General features: G+C 41.9%; 1 protein-coding gene across 3 annotated transcripts in view; it reads left to right on the top strand.

Moving 5' to 3' along the window:
- Positions 1–24,750, top strand: part of Samd4a (sterile alpha motif domain containing 4A) — a 237,796-nt gene that overhangs the window by 116,890 nt on the left and 96,156 nt on the right. Inside the window, exon 1 of one of the 3 annotated variants that reach the window (XM_013012350.1) lies at positions 15,563–15,838. The exons of the other annotated variants lie outside the window; for them this stretch is intronic. The gene's annotated coding sequence lies outside the window, so the exon portion shown is untranslated. Of the gene's footprint in view, positions 1–15,562; positions 15,839–24,750 lie in introns of those variants that run through there. 3 annotated transcript variants of the gene reach the window in all.

The following is a 24,750-nucleotide window of genomic DNA, read 5'->3' as shown; positions in this document are numbered from 1 at the left end:
GTCCACAGGAAGCCCGACAAGAGGTTTGTCTCATTTAAGAAGTAACTATAGTGAGCAGCAGCAGCAGCAAAATAAATAAATAAATAAATAAAATCAGTTTTACATTCATTGAAAGAGAAGGACAGGACTTTATTTGTTCATTAATTTAGTGCTTGTCCTGGGACTTAAACTTAGAGCTAGCATACTATCACTTGAACTCAAGCTTTTTGTTAGTTTGGTGAGAGTCTCACAGGTTTTCCTGTCTAGGCTGACTTCAAACCTGTGATCCTCAGATCTCAGCTTCCTGAGTAGCTAAGATACAGACGTGAGCAACTGGTGACCAGTTTGCTGCTCCTTTATTTTGCACTTTGAGTATGAATTTCTGCATGAGTTTTTCTTAATAAACTGCCTTGTTAAATGGTAACTCTTTGTATAACTACTTAAAGGTAATAAAATAATAATTTAAAAAATGGGGTGCAGGGGGGAAAAGTAATGACACAGAAACTTATTTAAAAACTTGACCTCTTGAGTAAGCCCAAGAATCTCTGAAACAAAAGAGAAGGCAGTAGATTATGGAGCCTGTTCCCAGAAGGCCTTAGGACACTGAATAGATCCTGGCTTAGTTCTTAATTGTATAGGTGTTTAGTCTGTACCAACAGGACACAGTTTTCTGCAGACAACTTTGAGTGTCAAGAACATGAGAAGAACCTCAGCTGGTCCTCTTGTCATTGAGGAAGTGCAGTGGATTCCTGAGCATCCCTGTGGCCATACCTAGAATGGTTCTCAACTATGTAGGATAGGGAGAGATATTTAAAGAAGGCAAGGAAGCCATGCACCCTATGTTTCTTTGGATCTGGCTTTGCTTAATATAGTTTTTTCCAAGTCTTTCCATTTCCTTACAAATAGGGCTATTGCCCTGATGGAAGCATGTATATATACCACATTTTCTTGATCCATTTGTTCACTAGGGGGCATATAGGTTGATTCCATATCTTAGCTATGGTAAAAAAAAAAATACTGCAATGAGCATGGTTGTGCTGGTGGCTTTAGTGTGACCTTGTTGGTGGTCTACTGGATTAAGGTCCAGTAGTGGGATTTCTGGGTCACAGTAGAGCTCTATGTTTAGTTTAGCTTAGTTTTTTTTTAAGTTTTGTTTTGTTTTTGTTGGTTGTAGAGCTTGAATACTGGGCCTGGGCTCTGCCCCTCAGCTCTTCAGCTCAAGGCTAACACTCTACCACTTGAGTCACAGTGCCACTTCTGGATTTTTCTGTTTATGTGGTGCTGAGGAATCAAACCCAGGGCTTCATGCATGCGAGGCAAGCACTCTGCCACTGAGCTTTCTTCCCAGCCCTCTATGTTTAGTTTTTTGAGGAACCTCCATGCTGCTTTCCAGAGTGGTTGAACAAGTTTACATTCCCACCAACAGTATAGTAGCATTCCCCTTTGGCCATATCCCTGACAGCATCTTCTTGATAATGGCCATTCTAACTGAGGTGAGATGAAATCCCAATGTTGTTTAGATTTGAATTTCTTTCTTTCTTTTCTTTTTTTAATTTTACCAGTCTTGAGGCTTGAATTCTGGGCCTGGGAGCTGCCCCTGGGATCCTTTTGCTCAAGGCTAGTGCTCTACCACTAGTGGCACTAGTCACAGTGCCACTTCTGGATTTTTTTGTGATTAATTGGAGGTAAGTGTCATGGAGTTACCTGTCTGGGCTGGCTTTGAACTGTGGTCCTCAGATGTCAGCCTTTCAAGTAGCTGGGATTACAGGACTGAGCCACTAGTGCCTGGCTTGAATTTCTTTTATAGCCAGAGATGTTGAAGATGTCTTCATGTGTCTATTGGCATTTCTTTCTTCTGAGAAGTCTCTCTTTTGCGTCTTTAAAACAATTTATTAATTTGTTGTTTCTTAGGGGGTTTATTTAACAAGTAAACACACTGGACAGTAAAAAAAATTAAAAAAATACACTGAAATGATAACAGGACTTTAGATATTCACACAGTGGGACCAAAGGAAGATATTCTTAGGAGATCACAAAGGCTCAATAGCTATGTGCATATGATTTGTAAAATGTTTATTGGGGCTGGGAATGTGGCTTAGTGATAGTGTGCTTGCCAACTTGTATGAAACCCTGGGGTCGATTCCTCAGTACCGCATAAACAAAAAGCCGGAAGTGGTTCTGTGGCTTAAGTGGTAGAGTGCTAGCCTTGAGCAAAAGAAGCTCAGGGACAGTGTCCAGGCTCTGAGTTCAAGCCCCAAGGCTGGCAAAAAAAAAAAATGTTTATTTAAATGAACTCCAAGAAATGGAAACAAGTGGTTTATGTTATTTTACTTCTTTTTTCTCTTTTGTCATTGTTTTCTTATTTCTGTATCTTTTATCTTGTAAGTTTGTGTGTTTTGCGAAGATAAGGGGGAAGCACAGAGATGGAGAGACAAAGGGTGAACAAATGCAGCAGTGATACTCACTAGACACTCTGCTGAAAATGAACTACAAAACTTGTGGGGGAGGGGGTCAGGAGGCAAAACCTGGGAGAAAATGAGGGAAAAGATGACACTGTTCAAAAGAAATGTACTCACTAGCTGACTTATATAACTGTAACCCCTCTGTATATCACCTTTACAGTAACAGTAAAATAGTAAAATAAAAAGGCAGGGACGACTCCTCTACCATGGAGAGCAGCTCATTTTGTAATCAAGAAACCACAGAACCTTTATGCAATGTGTTGCTTGAAGGCAAAACTTTAAATTTGTTTCTTAACCATGCTTTAGTTCTGACAAAGCAATAGTGTAAGAACACGAGAATCTTATGTTTCAGCAGTGGAGAGTTTTAAGGTCTTTAGTTTATTACTAAATGTGAGATTTAGGAACGCTGTGATTTAATAAAAATGATTGCTTCTGGTAGCAATTCAATAGAGTTGTCATGTCAAATTAAATTTTATCAAGTTTCCGCAGAAAGGGATATTTACAGCCCGGGATACCAATGCGGTGAGTGCTTGCTGTGCGTGTGAAAGTGAAGCTAGGGTCACCCTGTGCTGTAACTGAGGTCACCTTCATGGACGCGTTTTAATAGTCTGTGGCTATGGAGACATGAGAACCCAGTGAACAACTGAGTTACTCACTTGTTAGTAAGATCTCATGATAGTACTTGCTGGCTAGGTTTGGAAAGATTTCAGTTCTTCAGTCTCTTGCTCAGGCATAAACCTTAATGTAAATATAGGAGGCTAGAAAAGAATCCATACAAGGGTTCCCTTACATTCGCCCAGTTAATCTATTCATCTGTGTGAGCTGACTCATGCCTGGACATTGGAGGCCAAATCCAAAAGAAAGAAAAAGCGAGCAAGATGTAGGGCAACTGAGTATGAGCCCAGACCCAATCAACCCCTGAGTATGAGAGCAGGTCTGTAGTAGAAGAAAGATAAGGTCACCCTCATAATCACCTCATGTTGGCTTTAAGAGAACCCTTGGCATTATTGGATTGCCCCATCTTTCATGGTTGTCTTCAGTTTTCCAATCATCTTTCTATGCTGGCTTCAAGCTTCCACTAAGATCTGAAGTTCTAAAAAAAGGTTAACCCTTAGATTCTTTTAGTGCTTTTGATACTTCCACTTTATCAGGAAATTTCCAGGCTTCTAGGAATACACCTCCTGTCCTGCTATTCCAGCTCTGGAAACCGGGGTCTGAATCTCTTTAGCTTTATACTTTGAGAATTGTTTACTATGCTTCAGAGATGAAGGTCTAGAGACAATCATTGTCCCCAACCACCTTCTTTATTGTCAGAAAAGGTACTTGACAGGATACAGAAGAGGTCCCCAAGAGTCTAGAGGCGTGTGTGTGTGTGTGTGTGTGTGTGCGCGCGCGCGTGTGTGCGTGTGTGCGTGTAATTCTCTATCATTTGAGCCACAGTGCCGTGTGTGTGTGTGTGTGTGTGTGTGTGTGTGCGCGTGCGTGCGTGCGCATGCGCGCGCCCCACCAGACACCACATGGAGAGTAATGTGTGACTATTAGCTATCACATGGTGATAGCCATGTCTGTGGGCCTGCTGGAGCCCTGCACATGCTCTATCTGCATTCAGGTCGTGTTGCCCTTGTTTTATTACCTCATTTCTTAGCCACAGCCTTCCACTTCTCTGGGAAAGTTGGCTAGTGAAAAGCACCCACAGAAGGGCAGGGCAGGAGGAAGTGTTTGGATGTGATCTACAGCTGGTGGTATTCTCTGTGTTGAGGGGGGTAGGATGAGGTGTTCTGAAGTGCTCCTGTCTAGCATTTACATATGTTTCCAGTTTGGGCATGGTGTGTAAGTTCTTAAAATTAAGTTGAAATGTTTTCTCTTGGGGGGGGTTATATGTGAAGAAAAAATGCATTTTATAAATGTTTCTATTTATAGGGAGGAAAACCAATTACTACACTAACAAACCAACCCCTGTCACCCTCCCTCCTCCATGCACGTAGTATTCTAATGTGGTTTATTCCTGAAACTGACTCATTCAGCTCTTCTTGTGGAAGTTGTCAGTATGTATGCCTGGTTGATGGAGAAACTCAGTGCACTGCCCAGGCTTCACAGTGCCATGACTCATTGCTGGCATTTTCGAGGCTTTGTAATGGAAATCGTAGTTCCAAGCTGCAGTTCTTACCAAGTGGAGATGTGAATATTAGTGGAACAAAGCACAACTCTCCCCATCGATTCCACGTCTTCAGGATGAAAGAAAGATCTTTGTGGGGCAAATTGTTCCTTTCCATAACCCACACATGCTTGAATACCACAATATTGTTTTAATTAGTCTTATGAAGCACAATAAAATATTTGGCTTTGGTGGAAAGAGGAAATTCTTTCATATGTTGAAAGTGATTGGTTGAAAGGGCATTTTTCTAAGTGTGTCTGCTGGTAGTACTAATTGAACACAGGGCTTGGGTGCTGTCCCTTAGCTTTTTCACTCAAGGCTGGTGCTCTGCTAGTTGAGCCACAGCTCCACTTCTGGCTTGTTGTTACTGTCATTGTTATAGTTAATTGGAGATAAGAGTATCTTCATCTGCCCATGCTGCCTTTAAAAAACCTTGAACCTTAAATCTAAACCTCCTGAGTAGCTAGGATTAACAGATGTGAGCCACGAATGCCTGGGTTTACACTAGGATCTGAATGTTATTCTTTTTTTCTTTTTCTTTTCTTTTCCTGTTTTTTTGTTTTTGTCGGTTGTGGGACTTGAACTCAGGGCCTGGGTGCTATCCTTGAACTTTTTTGCTCAAAGCTAGCACTCTACCACGTTGAGCCACCAATCTACTTCTGGCTTTTCTGGTGATTAATTGGAGATAAGAGTCTCACAGATTTTCCTACCCAGGCTGGCTTTGAACCATGATCCTCAGATTACAGCCTGTGCCCTGCTGTCATTCTTTCCTTCAGTGGATCTTTCTGTCTTTATTTATTATCTGTATCTATCTGTTACAGGTTCATGGCTCAAGATCCTACATCAATAAAGAAATTTCACAAGAGAAAAGCATACCAGTTTATGTCAGTACAAAGGGGTTCTTTTTTCTTTTGTGGTTAATATGAGATAAGACTTTCCTACCCAGGCTTGCTTTGAGTCTTGATCCTCAAATCTCAGCCTCCTGAGTAGCTAGTATTACAGGTGTGAACCACTGACACTCAGCCTCAATACAAGTTTGGCATGGCACTGGAGCTTTTAGAAAGGAAGGTCCACAGGAACAGGGAAGCCTGTGTGTTTTTGTGCATTGGTTTTTATGAAGAATGATAGGTTATATACAAGCGTGATTGGAGGGTAAAGGGCATATGACCTACTGGTGATCAACTGGGAGGATTTAGCAAGGCCTATTGGTTTACATTTCTTGCCAGCTATGTGTCTTTGAGGGTAAGAAGGTTCTTTTTCTTCTAAGTATCTCACTATGCCTCAGGAATGAAAGCTTTAAGGCCTGCTCAAGGGAGGGCAGGGGAAAGTGAGAGTGACCATCCTGTTTCTACTATTTTCTTCAATGCCAGGGATCCATATCTTGGACAGTTACTATCTATCAGGGTGTGGGGAGTGGGGAGGGTTATTTATGGCCTATTGGGAGAGCAGGACAATTTGAAATCCTGGATAATCCAACCTTTTCGTTTCTTCACCCAACCTTGTCCCCAAACTTATTTCAAATTTCATTTCCCTTTTTTGTGGGCTATATGAGATTGGAAAAATAGTAAATTGTCAAGAGATAGACAGCAGGAAGAAGTAGAGGAAGCAAGAAAGATAGATAAACACTTATTTTGTATTTGGTATGACTTGAATTTTGTGTATGACAGACTGATAGGACTTTGAGTTAATACACACAAAGGCAATTCTCATTGCTTTTTTAAAGAATAGGGCAGAAGGTCAAACAGTTAAAGTTGGGTTTTAGTGATTTTTATATGCTTATCATCCATCAAATCAGGAATATTTTGGAGCTGGTAATTGGAAAGTAGACATTTAGAAGATATTTTCAGCAAAGGAAGAGAATGAGCAATAGCCCTTATAACTCAGCCACTTTATTCTGATCCTGTCTTCTCTAACAATAGCTCCCTGCTACGTGCTCTTAAAACACAAGTGCTAATATTATGAAGAATGAATTCTATGGAAAACAGTCTAATCTTTTTGAAAAGTGCTAAAAATACCAATCTGCAACCAAGAACATTTTAGCATTTTTCTACCATTTTTAGATAATACAAAATGCCAGTCAAAGACCAGATTTCACTGGACACCCGAGGCCTGGGCGGTAGTGGAGCTTTTCACTTATAGAAATAAATATCTTTAGACAAAAATGTGCAGTGTGAATGGCTATTGTTACACCAGAGCTGAGCTGTTAGAGGCACAGATATTGTTTTCCATGACATTCTTTGGGAGTAACTGGTGGTGGAAGAACATCATATTTATTTTTTCCTATGGGGAAGCTGAGGCACAAGAGATTACATTCCCAGACTTAGAACTTCATGTTATACCCTGAGGTGCTGCAGGCAATCAGGATACAACCCTGAATTGAATGCCTTTTGCATTGCTGGTTTCTACAGATAACCCTTCATCCTCCTCTATCAAGTCTATGTTGGGATGGATGAGGAATGATATTTGTGCTTGATAATCTTCAAGATTTGTTGAGAAGATCCCAACTGGGCCGAAGATAGGACCTGATAAGTTAATGACTCCAGAGTTTAGAAGCAAATGAATGCGGGACAGACATGTGTGTCTAAAGATGGAAGATAGCGTTCAAGTTCCAACAAGATCATACTTGAGTATCTGAAGTTTCCTTTGTGGTTGGTGTGTCGCTCTTCTCCCCACCATTCCTTCCTTCACTGGGTTTGCTGGGAAATCTCATAGCTTATCCTAGCTTACTCTGTATCTTGGGGTATTGAAATATTTCCTCTGGCCTTGTGTAGTTGTAGAACGAGAACTATACAAATGAGAAATACTGTTGGGTTTTTAATACAGTGGCCACATTTTGTTTTGAAAAGAAGTGATATCTCAGAAAATAAAAATTAATAAGATAATTCAGGATAAACTGACCTTTAATAGCTAGCACTCATTTTTTGGATGCATCTGTGGCAGAGCTGTTGCTTGCAGGTGGTATGTAACTTGCAGGGCTGTCACTGAGACTCTTGTGTCTGGACTATAGGCTGAGATAATGCTTAGTAGATACTAGGGATTGTTAATGTATGGTTGCTTTCTGATGTGGTTATTTTAAGGGAAATACAGGACTTAGATGTAGCCAAGGTGGGAATTCTACCACTTGAGTCACACTTCAACTTTGGACTTTTTACTGGCTGGCTGGATATTATTAATCTCGTGGATTTGAGTTAGCTTTGAACCCTAATCTTCAGATCTCAGACTCCCGAGTAGCTAGAATTACATGTGTGAGCAACCAGCTTCCAGACCTTTTCCAGAAAACTGAAGTGACTTCTTAGTTGAGACAAGATCCAAAAATGTCCATTTCAGCATGTTCTTTGGTTTATAATATTATGGTTTTAAGAAAACTTAAACTAACCAGCATCACCGATAGCTAATGAAACCATTTATATTTTTATTTATTACTATTCCACTCCAGGAATTTGTAGCCATGAGAGTAAAAGAAACCTCCTGCTTTTAATATTTTTAGAGGACGTTGGCAACAAGAGTGTTGTTATTGTTAGATAATCATAATGGTATGTTCTGGAGTCCCTTCTCCTGTCTGACACACCCAATTCACTCACACCCTGGCAGCACAGTCGGGGAAGAGAAGAATAAAGCAATGACTTATTTGCTTTCAGAATTTGATTCTGTATTGCTTTAGAGACATGCTGGGATTTGCTCTTCAACTCTTATTAAATTTCTGATGTCTGTCAAGGTTTAGATTCCTTTGTAAGAAAAACCAAGAAAGCGTAAGTGAAGCTGTCAGCCACACTGTGCAGACCTTTCCTCCAGCAAGCCTCAGTTGAGAGAGGTGGTGGACTCCTGGGCTTCTTTGAGAACAGAAAGTTCCAGTGTTTCCTCAGGAACCAGAAGTTAAGGAAGGTATTCTGGATGCTATTCTTTCATGGCCACAAGCCTCAGTTTCCCACTACCTGCCAGTCATTTGTCTCAAAAATGGGATGTGATTATGCTTGGGAGAAGATTTTGCAAACTTTAAGCAGCACCAAGCAGACGATAGATAATATTAACATTTCAGAAACTAAATTTGTGTATGTCAATCATTATGCGTGGGGGACACTGGTGATTTCAGAAAACTCGTTACTTCAGGTACTGTTTGATAGAGTCCAAGATGAAAAATATGCAGGGAGAACAATTTAACAGAATTTCTTTAAGTTTAATCAAGGTCAGAATTGGAATTCTCCCAAAAGAAAAATGGTTGACAGAAGCTGTGATAGACCACTGTCTCCCAGAGGATAGGAAGATTTATGACTGACGTAATATCCTGCTTCCAAAGGAACTGTAGAGTTATTGAAGAGTGACCACAAGATAATTATGCTATTGTAACATGCAACATATTGTTACAGGGTGAGCTTTACAAGGAACATAGGGGTAAATAACACATGTCAGAGATGGGCATTCTTTTAAAAGGGTTGTATGGTTCAGAAATCTCTCAATGAAGGAGACTTGTTCTCATCTCATAATATAACTTTTTATTTTGATTTTTTTTTTTTTACTGGTCCTGGGGCTTGAAATGTGGGCCTGAGCGCTGTCCATGGGCTTCTTTTGCTCAAGGCGACTGCTCTACCACTTGAGCCACAGAGCCACTTCTGGCTTTTTTGAGTAGTTTATTGGAGATGAGAGTCTCATGGAGTTTCCTGCCCAGGCTAGCTTTGAACAGCAGTCCTCAGATCTCAGCCTCCTGAGTAGGTGGAATTACAGGCATAAGCTGCTGATGTCCAGCTAATATTACTTTTAATATTTGTAGTTGTGGAGAGTCTGCTGCATGCATGGAAAAACCTGGAGGCATGTAGGGTAAAGTCCACAAGTCTTTACTTATTCTCATGACTCAAAATGCAGCAGAAGTAGCCAGGGCTTGCTCAGTTCCATGTGGCCTCTGGTCTCCACAATTACATTCCATTTTCTCTTCAATATAGCCTTTGTATCTTTCCAGCCATGCCTGCACAGAAACAGAAAAATACAGAGTTCTCCCTGGGTAGACATGTGACAGCACACTATGTCTAGGCCCTGAACTTGAACCAGTCCCCTGCTTGCATACCACCAGGAAAGGTTCTCTTTGTGAATTTCTCCATTTCCCAAGAAGTCCTAACAACCCAGTTGATAATAATACATGCTATATTGGAAGTATTTCCTATATGTACCCCCAACTTGTTCCAAAAATTTTTAAAGAAGGTAGTATCTCTTAAGAATATTTTCCTGGGGGCTGGGAAGGTGGTTCAGAGGTAGAGCGCTTGCCTTGCATGCGTGAAGCCGTGGGTTCGATTCCTCAGCACCACATACACAGAAAAACCGGAAGTGGCTCTGTGGCTCAAGTGGTAGAGCGCTAGCCTTGAGCTGAAGAGCTGAGGGACAGCACCCAGGCCCAGAGTTCAGGCCCCATGACTGGACCCCCCCCTCCCCCCCCCACCCCAACAAAAAGAATATTCTCCTGAAAGTTCTGCTCTGGAGCTGTACTCTGTAGCTCCATTTTAAACAAATAAACAGACAAACCAATGGATGGATAATAAATCAGTATATGATACTGTAATGAAGAACAAACACGTACCAAATTAAAGTATTAAATTCCCACTTTCTTAGTAACATAGGTCATCCCTGATTTTCAAGTGATTACTGTCTTATATATGAGCAACCAGTGCTGCTATGTTTGTAGTAAGCCTGCTGGAGAGAAATAAATGAACAAGGACACACATTGCTCTCAGGGTGACTAGTATCTGGACAACCAATCCTCTGTTCTCTGCAGCCAGCTTGTTCTTATGTACTGTCCTCTGTCACACAGTGTTGTGTATATGGACCTTGCCCTAGGATGCTATATACCCAGCAAGTGACCTACGTGGATCTAGGTGGTACTTCAGGCCTCATGAACTTACATCATCTATATATTTATCTTCAGAGCACTAAGAGAATATAGTCATCTCTCAAGCTCACACCTGTAATCCTAGCTACTCAGGAGGCTGAGATCTGAGGAACTCAGCTCAAAACCAGTTGGGGCAAGAGAGTGTGTGAGATTATTATCTGCAGCTAATCAGAAAGAAGCCAGAAGTGGAGCTGTGGTTCAAGTAGCAGAGTGCCAGCCTTGAGTAAAAAAGATAAGGGATAGCACCCAGGCCCTGAGTTCAAACCCCAATACTGACACAGAAAAAAAGGTCACAGTTATTTCTTTTCCAAGGTACCCCTGGCAGGGGTGGAAGAGCAGGCAGATGGCATTGGATCACAAGACAGTTCTTTAAGGCAGACTGGAACACAATCTGATGTTCAGGAGCAAGGTTCAGAGAGTCATGAAAACACCCAGTCTCAGAAGATGCAAGCGGATGGTGATGATACTGGAAGGCCAGCACAGTTGCTTAGGACTCCAGTGGTCTATACTAAAAGGACCAGTTCCAACAACAGAAGAGCAAGAATACTGATCAGAGGGCTGAGAATCCAGAATGGCCTTTCTCTGCCACATGTTTAACCTTCTATGGTCCTACTCTGAGAATCACTTCTTGGCTTTATTTCTACCTCAGAGCCCACCACATACACAAACTCTGAAAGTAATCATCTGTCTCCATATTTTTAAATCAGAAAGTCCTTCCTAACGCTTGCCTGTTTAATGGAGGAGGAGGAGAAGAAGAAAGAGGGGCACAGGAATTTTTTGGAAAGGATTAAATAATGGTTTCAGTCCTGAAGAAAACAACTTTTTATTTTTCAAAGCAAAAGGCCTTCAAGCCAGGTGATAATTCTGGTTGTAGGGAGTCCAGGAAGTTGTTCCTCACAGGAGAATGGGAGACATGCCTCCTGGTGTTTCTGTAGAGGTCCATTCTTATAGGAAGTGGTGGGTTTTAGAGGTCATCTTCTCAGAATTCCCCAAACCAAAGGACTCCCAGAAGAGAGAGTTTTCAACCCCATCTTTTCAAGTTTTACCCTGGCAAAATACTGGCACAGGAAAGAGAGTTTTCCAAAGTCAATCCATTATTGGCTCTGATATTAATAGAAAATCAGGAGTCAAGAAAAAGAAGAAGGTAAAGATTTTAAAGTCAGGTCTGGTTTTAATTTATATGTGGTTATTCCAGCTAGTAAGTGAAACACACACATCCAACACACGTGCGTGAGCACACACACACACACACACACACACACACACACACACACACACACATCCTATACCCCATCCCAGGCATAAATTTTGCACTCTTTAGAGAAGAATTAGATTTTTTTAAGGGTACCAGTTTTAAGGATCATTATTTTAGCAAATGAACTGACATTCCTAGAAAAGCAGTGTGTCTATGCAGTAAATATTTACCGCCTAGTGATAATTTAGATGGTACCCCCAAAATCACTGGTCTACTTCCAAAGGGTGAGCAGTTTACTTTCAGGAAATGAATTACTCACTTATGGAATGAGACCAACACCCAGGCAATTCAGTTTCAAAATACTTCAAAATGCAAAAGGGAACTTTCCTGCCTCAAACGTTCAAACCTTTTCCAGATGGACTAAGAGGCTTAAGTGTGTCCTTATACCTAGTGGGGTTTTTATTTAGCCCTATGCAAAGGATCCAGACCTATGGTGAGTGGCTAAAAGTAGCTTGCCAAGAGCACCCTCCACTTCAATTTGCCCAAACATCCAAGAAATCCAGGAGAAATGCCCAGCCAGAGATGCAGCCCCTTCCCCCAATTGCCTTTGCTGGCTTCACCTCTCAGCTGCAGCTGCTCACAGCTGTATGAGTAATGGAACTAGATCTGAGGAAGTGGCCCAGGGTGGTGAGATGTTGGCATGCCTATTCTTCCAAACCTAGACCCTTGCCTTGGTAGCTAAAGCAGGCTGTCATGAAAACCTACTTCATGTAGCTCTTGACCTGGGGACACTAAGCTGGTTTTGCAGAGCAGGACTTTGGGGAGGGGAGCAGCTGAACACAGCCCACTCTATAACTCTTGATTACCCAAGTTGCAGAGAGACAATAAGTGTGCTCAGAGGAAGGGCCCCAAAGTCACATCATCTGAAGATGATTAGGAAAACAAAACAAAACTGAGGATGTTAGCCTATAAAAGATTGGGTAGGAGAGAATAGCTATTTTGGGGAAGGGAAAATAGATTGATTTTCCTGCATTTTTTAAAATCATAAAATGCACATAACCTAAAATATGCCTATTTTACTTTTTTTTGCCTATTTAACGTTTTAAGTATAGTTCTGTGGCATTCACTAGATTCACAATGTTGAAGGATATCATCCCTATCCATTTCTAGAATGTTCATCACCCTGAGCAGAAACTCAGGCTCATGAAACAATAGGTCCCCCTTCTCCCTGCCTCCAGCCCAGGGAGCCGCTATTCAGCTTTCTAGCTCTATGAGTTTAAATATTGTAGCTATATCATACAGGTTGAAGTAAACGCTATTTGTGGGTTTTGTCCAGCATAATGCATTTGCTATAATATGCAGGAGCTTTGTCCGCATTGTAGCATGTGTCAGAATTCCCATCCTTGTTGCAGAGTATTATTCCATTGTATGGATGTCCTACATTTTGTCTATCATCTATCTGATGATGGATATTTGAGTTGTTCCCTATGCTGTCATGAATACTGTTAGTGTGAACATTACCATATGAGGTTTTTTGCTTGTAGATGGATTGTGGTTTCAGCTGACTGGGTAAAGGTTGCAGAGGTTGATTATGGTTCTGGTAACTCTAGTTGTCCTGAAACCATGCAGTGGACACAGGCACAAGTTCCCTTTCACCTCTAGAACCTGTGATTCTCAGTTGGAGGGAAAGTACAGCCTGAGATCAGCATTAGTAAGAAAACAAATTTATATCAGATCAACTTGTGCCTTCTGCCAGGAAGAGAGGGAAGTGAGATGGGAAGTTATCTATAAGTCAAGAGAGAGGATTCTGCTAAACTATCTCTGGCCCAGGCTTGAGGGCAGAGGCCGGTGCTGTTGTGTATCTTGGACAAGATTCTGTCTGGTTGATCCAGAGCTGCACAGAAAGCTTTCTTGTACTCCATCATCCTAGGCACAAGTGGTGAGTCCAGCTTCCTCAGCTCAGTCCTAGGCTGCCAGGAAGACCTGCCCTGGGAAGCCTTTCCTGAGCCCTGTTGTGCTGTGTAGGTGATAGAGAAGGCTTAAGGTAGAGAGTGCTGATTGGGGAGTTTGAGGGGTGAATGTCAACCCAGGTGGGGATGCCCCATACTCCCACTCAATTAGCTTCATTCTGCTACAGTTGAGGGTTTTCTTATCATTAGTTGGGAAGGCCTAGCCAGAGAATTCCAGTATTCCAGAGTGAGTTTAATTGTGAGTGATTTCATTCTGTTCTTTTTATGTCGAAGCCAGGGGCTTGCGTCATTTAACAGTGAATTCAGGGAGATTTTTTTTTATTTGCATGTGAATCATAGCTTTTCCAGCTGAATGTCACTTACTTGGAATTTTTGTCTGATTTTGTTTTTGTTTTTGTCTCTTGGTGTTTTTCCATCAGGCTCTTTGGCTTACCAGAAAGAAAAAAAAAAATCAAGAAAGAAAAAACAGGGAGGGCTCAATCTGACCGGAGCAGGGTTTGAGTTGGCAACTCAAAAAGGAGAGTATTATGAATGTGAAAAAAAGAAAACGGATGCTTTATTTTGCTTTGAGGGAGGGACCAAAGCCAAGTCAAATTGAGAGCTCTAATTTGGGAATAGTGTTATTACAGGTCATTGGGAGTTGGTTACGCTCTAAATTGGGAGGCTGGTCACATGAGGAGGCAGCAAAATCAGATCACGTGGGGAGTCGTTCAGGACTGTTTTACAATGAAGTGCTATTTTACCTTCTATATGGTTAAAAAGTATTTGTTAGCTCCCGAAGTCACCTTAGTATCTGTGGATTGCACTCAGTCTTGGCCCATCTGTTTGTTTTATAAATGATCTAGATCTTCTAATATGTGTTCTTTCCTAGGCTTTATTTAGATACTGGAATCTGTTCCCTGATGAGTTGAGCAGGCCATGTGTTAAAGGTTATATGTCTGTTTTTCACCTTCTTATCTTGTTTATCTTATTGCTGTTCCAAGGGGCATGCTTCCTTTTCCTCCAAAGGCTCCCTACCCATTTTAGGGTCAATGCATCCAGGTAACTCTAAACACACAGACACACAGACACACACAGACAAACAGATACAGACACACACACACTCACTCTTTCTCTTCACCTTGTAGATTCCATTTCTTTAGCATTGTTACTGTAAATGTCACCTTGCAAAATAAAGCCTCCCCCTCCCCCAAAAAAAGATGGTGCCTGTCCCCACTATGGCAGCTATGATCAGAGGATTTTTTCTTACCCCCTGGGCATCCATGAGGAGAACCGGGAAGTGGTGTGTGTACTAAATTGCTGACTTCTCTTGAAGAGAAGCTGTTAGATTTCTAGACATTTAAAGCTCTGCTTAAGTTACCTGTGAGTGCCATAAGATTTTAAAAGGCAGCTCAGTAGACTCTTTAGAATCAGTTAAATGCAGTTCCAGTGCAAACAACTTGTGTTCCTGGTCCTAAATGGGGCACCTTACTAAGTCTATGACACAGAGTCTGCTGGTGCTGCCCAAGCATGTGGACCGACGATGCTTGTGATCGAGGTTAGGAATAGAAGGTGTGTGGAAACTTTCTATAAAAGGCAGCTGGGTCCCCTGGACTAGTGCAGCCAAATGATCAGGAGCGCTGGCACGGTTTGTGGCAGTACCAAGATATTGATGTGTGACCTTGGGCAACTTTCCCTGTACCTCTGTTTCTTGATTTGGGGAGGGACGATAAGGAGTTCAGGAGATGGTTGAGGTATAAGATATTATCAGATGTTATCAGGCCAATAGGGGCAGCGCGGTGTCCCAGGATCTCCAATCAGAGCCACATGTTTCTAAACAGGGCTGGGCTTGCTTGTTTCTTCTCAGCATTGCTGTTTCTGAGCAATACCTCTGACATCACAATAGCCAGGCAGACACTCAATAATGATGAGCTGTGCCCAGTGGACACCAGAGGAGGGGAGAAAAGGAGGAGGACAAAGTGGAGAGGGAAGAGATGGAGCAATCCCTTATATGATAATTCCATCAACGCACAAATTTTTCACCTAACACCTGGCTCAACTGTAATGTGTTCAGCTCCATATAACCTGTACAGCATCTGTGCCCTCCCCACCAAACTCATCAAAATATTATGGTCCTCTAGTCAAGAGAATTTTGCTCCTGTTGCTGCTCTTCAGACCAGTGAGTTGATACTTCACCAAACAGCTCTCCGGAGTTCCCGTGTAGAGGTAATATTCTTGTTCCAAGGTCCAGATAACTCTTGGATATCTGGGGCTTCCTACAGACCCATCTCAGCACTCTTCCTTAGAGCGGTGCTGCATTCCAGGGAACATGTAGAAGTGGTTTCTGAGGGTGGGAGTCTTCTAAAAATGTCACAGTACTGAAATTGTTACCTCATTTTGTTCCTGAGTTACCCCTGGCTTAGTCAGACTTTATTGTTTTTATAACGTGATTAAAACCCCAGTGGGCCAGATTGTGGCTTCCTTATTCATCTTTAGGACTTTTTGCTCCTTTTCACTTACTAGACTGATACGAAGAGATGAAACCTTAAGCAATCAGACTTGTCCTGTCCTAGATGATCATGATACTTTTCTTCCATATTTGTTGTTGGTTACATTGTACATTATGTTTTTCCCCAGTCTTAACAACTCCATCTTAAAAATAGGTCTTTGTCACTCTTTGATTGCTCCCAGTCCTCCTCCTGGTACAAAATCATCTTTCACATCTGGCTTCTCAGTAGCTTTGCTGGCAAATGGAAGCCATGATTTCCTGAGTTCTTTCTCCTACAGGTTCTCAAACTTGAGCCTGGATCCAGTTACCAGCAGGGCTGGTTAAACAGTTTCTGATTCAGTAGATGGAAGACTTACAGTCCTAATACGTTATTTATTTTATTGTAAAGGTGAGGTACAGGGGGTTGCAGTCAGAGATGGAGACTACATTTCTGCCACCTCTTCTCTCATTTTCTCTGTTACCACCCTGAATGCGCTTGATCTTGTCTAACAGGTTTTTAGATTGCTACTCCTCCAGACCTGGTGAACCCCAGTGCCTTAGTTCTGTGGGGCACTCCCTCCCCAGCTCTCTTCCTGAGAGATCCCTGGAAGTATCATCCTGGGATATCCCTAGGATGATGGAGACAATAGCTAACGATTTTGTGTCACTCACTATAATCCAGGGCCAGGTTACTGGCCCATGCTTTACAAAGACTCAATGATTCAGACTAGGTTATATCTCAGGGGTAGAGCGCTTGCTTAGCCATGTACTTTGAGTTTGATTCCTAACATGTTTTTTTTAAAAAAACAATAATTCAAATATCACAACAATTTGCGAGATAATTGCATTTTCCACATGGGGAAATGGACTACAGGGTGATTAAGTGCATTATCCATATTTATAGAGCTAACGCAACGAGAATTTAAACTTAGACAACAAGCCAAAATCAGTGTTATGATTCACTTGCTTTGATAATCTTTCTCTTCATCACCTCCAAGCCCCATAAAACAATGGTAGTCTTGGAAATGAGTACCTCAGGAAGGTGTCCCCAGGACAACTCGCCAGTTTTTAAGGTACTTACAACTAGGATCTCCAGGTGACTTAGGTATTTGTGAGTAGAGGCAAGAGGAGGAGGATCCTGGTACAGGAATACTTTTGGGCTTGTGGTGCACTGGGGGAGGGAGTTGAGGTGAAGAGACCATATACAGTTATCTGTGAAAAAGAGACCTGTGCTCTCCTTCTCCTGGGTCCTCAAGTCCCCTTGCCCTTCACCATGAGCTCTTCTGTTGAGACTTAGCATCTGGATCTGAGAGACAGATGAAGCTATAATAGATAAGTATATGTATCTCTTTTTTTACCTATCTGGTCCAGCAAATCTGTGTGGTCAGCACTACTTTAGCCAAGGGAGTAGGATCACTGTCCTTACCATCAAGGAGTCAGCACTCAGCTTGGAGAAAGAGTATTACAAAAGTGTGTATATCATTAAGCTAACTTGTATTGGAGAAGAGGCAGGGAGGGCCATGGAAAACAGTATTGGGAGATGGAGGTAGATTCTTTAGTTACCTCATGGATAACAATGGGAGTAGAGAGAGGAAGGAACGAGTTTGGGTGCATAGTGGGTATGTGTACAGCAGAGTATCCAGTGACATATGATGATCTCTCTCTCTCTTTCTCTTTGTCTCTCTCTCCCTCTCTCTTTTTTTTGGGGTCCGGTCATGGGGCCTGAACTCTGGGCCTGGACACTGTCCCTCAGCTCTTCAGCTCAAGGCTAGAACTCTACCACTTGAGCCACAGCGCCACTTCTAGCTTTTTTCTTTTTGCTTATGTGGTGCTGAGGAATCAAACCCAGGGCCTCTTACATGCAAGGCGAGCGCTCTACCACTGAGCCACCTTCCCAGCCCTCTCCCTCTCTCTCTTGTCCTGCAGATTGACTTCCCAGTCCTATGATGATCTCTTTTAAGATGTAAATGTTTGAAGGCCAAGCCTCTACTCATTTAGCAATAATGGATTAAGGTTTTTGACAGGATTAAGGTTTTTGACGGGAGACTTGGTCGGTGGTTGCTAAATAACGTGTTGGATGCTGGCTGGAAGTCATCAAGTAGACCTGGTGGGGGCTTTAGAAAGATTCTGCCTCCTACTGTATTGCCTTTTGTTTGTAGGAATAGAGGCCTCTTCAAAGTATTTCTCCACCCCTATGGTCTGACTTTCCTAAATTTTTTTGTATCACAGACATATCTATGGATATAGAACTTTTCCCATGGCTGTCTGTGACACTACAAACCTCATCAAAAAAGTTCAGATCCTCTACACTGATAGGGAACAAAGATAGAGACCTAATAGATGAATACATGTACCCTCCTCTAAAAAAGGTGGTGTCAAACTAGGTTAAAATGGACCAAGAGAGCACTGCTGTCTTTCCTTGCTTGAAACCACAGTGACTAGAGGTTAGTGTCTTTCTCCTTACTGGTCCATGCTCCTGAGACCCTGGGAGTAAAGATGAGAGTGGTAGAGGCAAGTTTCTTTTAAACTCCTTGGACATAGATGCCCTCCTTAGTGCCTTTCTGGATCCATAGTATTCAGAAAGTTTGCTCAAGGAATGAGCCCTTCCAGCAAGGTCTATGCCCTTGCTGGTGCTGCTCATGATACATGGGTCTACTTTTTTCCTGGGCTGTGTGGGCTTGTAAATACAACTCACACTTGATTTTGATTGGTCATTTCTGTCTGCTTTGCTCCACCTTTTCTTCTTTGTCTGCTTTGCTCCACCTTTCCTTCTTTCTCCTTCCTTTGGCTTTCTCCGCTCCCTATCTTGGTATCTTCCTTTGTTGTGTAAGTTTTAGGTGCTCAAGACTCAGAAAGGGGAAGCCAGAGCTCTTGTCCCCAGGTGTCACACCTGTGAACTCTGAGCCCTTGTCTTCTATGGCAGCATTTCTACCAAGTTGGTTAAAGCCAAAGGTTCTCATCTGGTCAGGCCTCCTAGTCCAGCCATTGACCTCTTGGTTTATTAAATGTCATAACAGGATGGGACTAGGAAGAGGGAAATAGCCTCAGCCATCTCCTTCCTAATTAGAGAACTGCATTCTTTTTACAATTATCTTTCCTATTGTCCCTGTTACCCACTACTTTGGGACATCAACATTAGGAAGTAGTGCCCCTTTTTAAGAAATCTGAAACACACACACACACACACACACACACACACACAAGTGTTTCACTGGTCTGTTGACTATTTCACCAGACCTTGTAACCTGAAAAAGAATTTCATGCCCAAGTCATGGGTGAAAGTACATGGCCTTTAGCACTTTGCTTTGCATAAATTTCTAGTCAGCCAACAGCTTGATAGCAAACCAGGACGATGTGACTCTAACTCCCTCTACAGGACCATGCCTAAGGAGGACAGAAGTGTAGCTGGATGTGTTCCAGGGTCACCTAACTCTGTCCTTGTAGTTATCTAGGTCTTTCTTTTCAAATATAGCACTAGTTAATTTGTGTCAAGGATTCAAATATCCTGCTTCAACAATAATTGTTCATTCTCTTCTCCATAGAGTAACTTGTTCAGGTATTTCAGGTTTTATACCTAAATGAGTGATACATATATTTTAATATTAACACCACTAACTAGCATATTTTGGGAATATAAATGTGCTATTCTGTGATGATAGTGTTACAGATTTACAAAACATGCCATGGGGGCTCTTACACTCACACCTACCCATTGGATTTTTTGTTTATAAGTCGTTGAACCACTTCCTCATTTAGATCAGAAAGGATGGGACCCAATGACTCAACAGCCCCAAATCATTTCGAGATACTGAAGGCTCCCTAGCATCACTCTTACCTTCCCTTGACTTCCTGAAGTTTTCAATCATATGTGTGATTGTTCAGTTTGTCCCATTGGATCAAGCATAAAAAATTCCTCTGTGATTTTGCTGGTGTATACTCAAGATGCTTGAGAGGTGTTGACCCATGTTGACATCTTCTGGACATTATTGAGGATTTGGGCCTTGAGTGTTAATAACTAAAATTGCAATTAGGCTTCTTAGATCATGGTGTACTTCTGTTGGGGGCTGTGGTTTCTAGTGCTTCTCCTAGAACAAGGCCTTAATCTAAGGGTGTTTCTGTAAAGTATGTTTTTTTCTATCCTGCAAGGTCAACATGAGGGTTTCTCATTATTTATAACAGTATTGGAGCATCATTTTGTGACATGCAGGGTTTTGACAGTGTGGTAAACTAGGAATGTGAGGACAAAGATTAGCGAGGGGAAGTTTGTGCTTTTAGAACCTCTCTGACAGGTTTCTGGTGTAAAACACTAGCCAAATGTGGCTTAGAGGGAAGATATATGTGTTTGTCAAGAGTGAGGTAACAATTGTTTTCATCTCTTATTTGTGTCTTAGGTGATCCATTCCTAAGAGGTTTCATTAAAATGTAATCACTTACTACCAAACAGAATTGTAACATAAAACAGTCTTAACACAACACTCATTCTCGAACAGATGTTTTCAAAGAGTTGGAGTAAATACATCCAGTTCTGTTGTCTTGGTCTCTCAAATCCTTTTTCATGAAAATTAATTGGTGTCAGTTATATTCAGAGAAAGTACTAATTACTCTTGTGTTCTCTCATGGAATTTCCATCTTCAACAGATATTGAGAAGGAGAATGTAATGGACTTGGCAAATGAACTATTTTGTTTTCTTTTACATTACCTTCCTGTTTTTATTGGAGTTGAAAGCTAACAGTAACTAATTCAGCAATTGTCAAATGAGAAAGAAGTGACTAAACAGATTTTGTGTAACATTACCTACCATTGTTTGTAGGACATCCAGTCCATCAGTCTCTACTTAACAAAATATCTCGGAACTAGCTAACACTTTGAGTAAGAAATCTGAAGGTCTGCTGGAAGTGGCACTGTAATTCATGTGGTAAAGGGCTAGCTTTGAGCACAAAGAGGCTCAGGGTCAACACCCAGGCTCTGAGTTTAAGCTCCAGGACTAGTAAAAGAAAGAGAGAGGGAGGAAAGGAGAGGGGGAAAGGGAGAGGGAGAGGGGGAGGGAGAGAGGGGGAGAGGGGGGAAGGAAGGAAAGAAAGGAAAGATAAAAGAAAGAAAAGAAAGAAGAAAGAGAAAAAGGAAAAAAAACCCTAAAGTCTATAAGATACTATCAAATCAAATGCTAGGGGGCCAATCTCATAAATCCATTAAAATGGGATCGATAAGGAAATGTTCATGTATAGGAAGGTGAAGACACCATCACAAGCCCTCTGGGGCTTACATTCTAGTGAAGAAAGGCAGAAAGTAAATATATATCAGGTCACATGGTGCTAGGTGCTCTGTCTAAAATAAAGCAGACCTAGGGATTAGGAAGTGTAGGGTGAGGTAGGCAACTTAACATAGTGTTGACAGAGAAAGTCTCATTAGAAAAGTGGCATTAGAGCCAAGTAGAGTTGAGAGGTGCTAAATGTGGGCCAGAGGAAAAGTGTGTCAGGCATCAGAAACAGTAACATGGTTCTGAGGTTCATGGTTCTGACACGTTCAAGGAAGCCATAGTGGACTGAAATAAGAGGGAGAGGAACAGAAACAGGGAGAGAGAGAGCCTGCCTGGGCTGGATTTAAACTGTGTTCCTCAGATCTGAGCTTCCTGAGTAGCTAGGATTACAGGTATGAGCAGAGCCCAGATGATCTGGATCCTTTAAGAGTAGCCCTTGTTGGTCCTCGTGAATGACCAGCATCTGATGACCTCCTTGCTCTAAGAGAAATTTCTGTAGCGCTTGTAACTTATAGCACTTGTACATTTCTGTAGCACTATGTGCCACTACATAGATCCCTGCCTTTTCTGATGATTTTAAGTGGCAGAAACATCATGATTCTTTTTTCCAACCAAGTAACATGAAGCTCCTTGTATCAGTTGATTATTGCTGTGTAACAAATTACCCCCCAACCATAATAGTTTAACATAATACTTATATCCTAGGAATTTGAGACAGCCTAGTTGGTTAGGTCAAGCCCAAGATCGCTTCCACGGTTGTAGTTGTGATATTGACAAGAGCTACAGAAGTCACTTCCCAGGTGGCTCAGACACCTGGCTGCTAAGTTGGTTAGGGCTGCTAGCAGAAGTCCCAGCTTCTCCCCCACCCCCCAAAATAGGCAGGTTTAAGCATCCCTGGCATGTTTAAGCATATCATTAGAATGACTGGCTTTTCCTATAACAATTGAACCAAAAAAGCAAATCAGAACTGCTTTTTATGACCTACTATCAGAATACCTCCATCTCATTGCTGATCATAGAGAGCTGTTCTGATCAGTAGGTGAGGAGAATACTCAAGGTGTGAATACCAGGAGTCAAAGTTCAATGAGGGCCATCACACTTCCTGAAAGTACAGAGAGGGTCTTTGTGTCTATACAGAGCATTACATGAGACCAAGGGGCTCCATAATGCTAGACTACCTGGTGTATAACTGTGACAGGATGAATGCACATTATTTGCAGGGCTCGACCCCTACCAAAGTGTACCTTGGGAGAGCTGAGAGCAGGTGCCACCACAGGAATCCTACCATTTGCCATTTTTCTCCCCAATTTTTTGAATGTCCTGTGTCAGTTTGCATCCCTACCAAATGCTTGTTATGTGATGTTATCATCTGTTTGAGTTGTTCAGAGTTGAACTAAATTTAGAAGTGTCTGGTATCTGATGTATCCAGGATTGAATTTGTAATATAAATTCTTCCAAGGAGTATTTAACTGTTTAAGACCCACTGGTAGTCCTGTCTTTTAGCACATTTACTTAGCTAGTACTTGTGTGTCTGTACTTAATTCATAGCCATTTCTCGCATGAGCAAATTGCCTAAATGCACTTGTGAGAAACCCTTTTATGGTAAATGTTATTAAACTGAAAACGAGGGTATAATAAAATAGCAATTTAAGGGTAATTTACTAACAACTGGAGCCCTTAAACATTGACATACCATTGTGTAGTAATAATGCCAGAGACTTGGTATTTAAATGCACTCTTTGTCTGAAGTGACAGTGGGACAGTTTTCTAGTCCTCATACTCTTTAATTATAGCTTTAAATTTTTTTCTTTTACAATTCCTATGTCACTGGTTTACAATTTATAAATCATTATCATGTGCCCACATTAAATATCCACAAGTACTTATATCTCTGTGCCTTACTCAGAAAAATAACAGAGAATATGATCGCAGGATCTAGTAGAGGTAAGCTGGTGCCATCAAACCTTGGAGTTTTGGGTTTTCCATGATGTTTTCTGCCAAGAATGATAACAGGTAATGGCAGAGACATCAGAAATAGAAAACATTCATTATTTGAAAGTGAGAAAGATTCCTGGTTCCTCTTCAAGAAGTACAGTACAGTATACAGATCAGACCTCCTGCTGCCTAGAAGGTGGTGTGGGTAAAACAGAGAAAGAAGGCCCCTGGACAGGTAGAAGGGCCTCACCAGCATGGCCCTATATCCCATGGTCTGGGGACATTCTGGCTTCTGTTTAACAATAGAGATGCTCATACTGGCCCAAGTCCTGCTCATTCCAAGAGACTGCCTTGCACCAACTAGAAAGCAGGTAGATCCTGTAGTGCTGGAGTGTTAATTTGTCATATGGAGCCATCATCAGAGAGACTAGACATACTCAAAAGTCTGTATAATCAGCACACTGTCTCCCTGTAGCAGGCCTCCACAGGAAGCCAAATCATAATCAGAAGCCATTTATTAAGTTGCCCTAAAAAATCACCACTACTGCATCTAGATATACCTCATCTCTGGGAACAGTTCATTCTCTCCATGAAGTCATCTAGAGAGTCAACTCATAGAGTGAGCAGATAATCAGGGCAAGGCAGGCAAGGGAAAGCGAGGTGGATGTCTAGTGACAACAGGTTAGTTTCCTGAGTCTTATGTCAAGATGGGAATGGCTGTCAGAAGGTCTGAAGTACGCAAACCCAAATGGCTAAAACCTCCTTATCCCTAAGACGGCCACTCGAGCAGTATATTTATCTTTAGCCACATAACAATGACTCAAAACTTAGCAGCTTAAAACAATAAGAAGGTAATCACATGCCGTTTCTGTGGATCAGGAACTATGTGTTTCTGGCTCGGGGTCCTTCAAAATGTTTTCTGTAGCTGCAGCCACCTGGTGCTTACCTGGGCTAGAGATCCGCATACAAGAGGCAGTCACATGTTGGTCTTGGTCAGAAGCAGGAGGCTTCCATACACCAGAAGAACCTCCCCATTGGGGTTCTGTAGGGCTCTCTTAATAGGGCCACTGGCTTCCTTTCAAGCGAGAAACCCAAGCAGAGAGCAAAACAGAAGTCACAGCACTTTCATAATCTGATCCTTGAGGCCACACATTGCCACTTGCACCATTTTCATTTGCTAGTAGTAACTGAACTCACCTTGTACTTGAAAAGAAGGAGACTAGGCTCTGCCTTTCAAGGCGAAGAGCATCAAATTGTGAGCATATTTGACCATGAAGGTTTTCATTTATTTGTGACTGAGCATATTTTTTTTTTACAGGATATCTTTATTTATTTATTTATTTTGGGTCCGGTCGTGGGGCCTGAACTCTGGGCCTGGGCTCTGTCCCTCAGCTCTTCAGCTCAAGGCTAGCGCTCTACCACTTGAGCCACAGCGCCACTTCCGGCTTTTTTTCTTT

This window comes from Dipodomys ordii, unplaced genomic scaffold (assembly GCF_000151885.1).
Source record: "Dipodomys ordii isolate 6190 unplaced genomic scaffold, Dord_2.0 Scaffold16, whole genome shotgun sequence".
NCBI lineage: Eukaryota > Metazoa > Chordata > Mammalia > Rodentia > Heteromyidae > Dipodomys > Dipodomys ordii.
Note: the sequence above shows the minus strand (reverse complement) of the source record. Positions and strands in the feature narration are given on the sequence as shown.